We start from the raw sequence: 2,029 nt of genomic DNA, 5'->3' as shown, positions 1-2,029 counted from the left end.
AGAACAAGCAGCTTATGTTGTTGGCTTACTGTCTCACTAACTATTACCTTGCAGTCCTTGCATTCACGTATGTCTTCTTTCCTTATCATGAAGTAGTCTATTTGGGATTGATGTTGTCCACTTTTGTAGGTAATAAGTTGAGTTTCTCTCTTTTTAAAGAATGTGTTAACAATCGCCATATCCAATGCTGTTGCTAATTCTAGCATGTCATCTCCAGCTGCATTTCTAGTTCCAAAGCCTAGTCCGCCATGTATTGTTTCATATCCTGTCTTGGCTTGGCCCACATGTGAATTGAAATCACCTCCTATTATAACTTTCTCCTCTGCCGGAATATAACTCATTACGTCTCCTAATTGGTCATAGAAATCTCTTCTTTCATTCTCACCCAGACCTGTTTGAGGGGCATACACACACACACACAACATTCAATACCTCTTTATCAATTACAAATTTCACTGACATCATTCTATCACTCGTTCTTACAACTTCTACTACGTTATCTTTCATTTCACTATCAGTAATTATACCAACTCCATTTCTAGTGTTACTACTCCCTACATACCAAAATTTATATCCATAACCTAGTTCTTTCGCCCTTTGTCCTTTCCACCTAGTTTCTTGAATAGAAGCAATTTGAACTCTTCTTCGTTTGAGCGCATCCGCTAACTCCAGACTCTTACCTGTAAGACTACCAAGATTCCAAGACCTTATCCTGATTTTTCTAACCTGTAATGGTGTTCCCCCTGAGATAGTCCTCACCCGGAGATCCGAACGGAGGCTCATTTTACTTCCGGAGCATTTTACCTCAGGAGATGCCATCATTTCAGTATAAGTTTTTATTGCGTTTGGAGAAGGTCTTTTCATTATTATGGCCTGAAAAGATTTTGTTTGTATATTTGATGCCTGAATGCCTTTTCTATCAGCACCATACCCTACCCTGCACATTAGCCAATACACCACCAATGCAACCAAAGTGCAGTATTACCCCACACCCGCCTGCATTTTTCTGTATAGGCCAGGATCCCTACTGTAAGGACTGCCCTATAAGCCAATGTGTTGTTGTCCGTATCCCACCACTAGGAGGCATGTACTTTATTCGGGATACTTATTGCAGATTTGAATATCACATATAAAAAGTAAGTGACATTTATTCGAGACATTTGTTAATTTTGTGGATAGATGGCGCTAATAAATCGTATATTTCCAATTAGAGCGCCATCTATCAATAATTCTAAAACATGTTTCGAATAAATATTCCTTATTTCTTCATGAGTCATCCAGACCTGCAATAAAAACCGAGGTTCCTATTTAAGATTTTAAAGTTACCCCCAGCCCACTTCCAGGGGTGGAGTAGGAGGCCGTGTTTGGTGTCATTCGATAAATTTTTGAAAAATATTGAACACCTATTTTTTAGTTTTTCTAACAAAATGAGTTTAAAGTGGTCAGAGAGTGTTATGTTCAGATTTTTCTATCCTTCTCTATCTTCCAAAGCAAGTTCTTTTAGCAGTTTCTGAAACACCACATTCATTTCTTCTTTTAATTCAATTTGGTATCCAGAAACTACGTTTTTATATTCGTTATTCTGTCTTAACATAATTTTCGTGAGTTGCTGAATCAGTAAACTACTATACTAAATTTACAATCAAGATGCAGTAGAAATAAACAAACCAAGAGTCGTTAAATGCTACTAGGAGCACTCCCGAATCATAATTTACAATGTATAAACTTTGGAAGTCATGATTTGGGATATACAATATATATATATGTTACCGTAAAAACCAGATTTCAGTTAAAACCCGAATTTACTAGGAAAAACTACTTTTAACTACGCGCTTTAGACAATTCTAGTTTTAACTAGTGAAAACTAGAACTACCTAATATTATCAGTTAATTATAGTTGAGACTAAACACATTTCAGTCAAAACTAGTTTTTACTAAACTTTTCAGTAATTTCCAGATTCAACTAAAACTCGGTAAATAATTTGCTACCCCGGTTGCTTGTAAATACTTTCTCTAAAACGTAAAATAA

Source organism: Diabrotica virgifera, chromosome 6, assembly GCF_917563875.1.
Source record: "Diabrotica virgifera virgifera chromosome 6, PGI_DIABVI_V3a".
NCBI classification, from domain to species: domain Eukaryota; kingdom Metazoa; phylum Arthropoda; class Insecta; order Coleoptera; family Chrysomelidae; genus Diabrotica; species Diabrotica virgifera.
Note: the sequence above shows the minus strand (reverse complement) of the source record.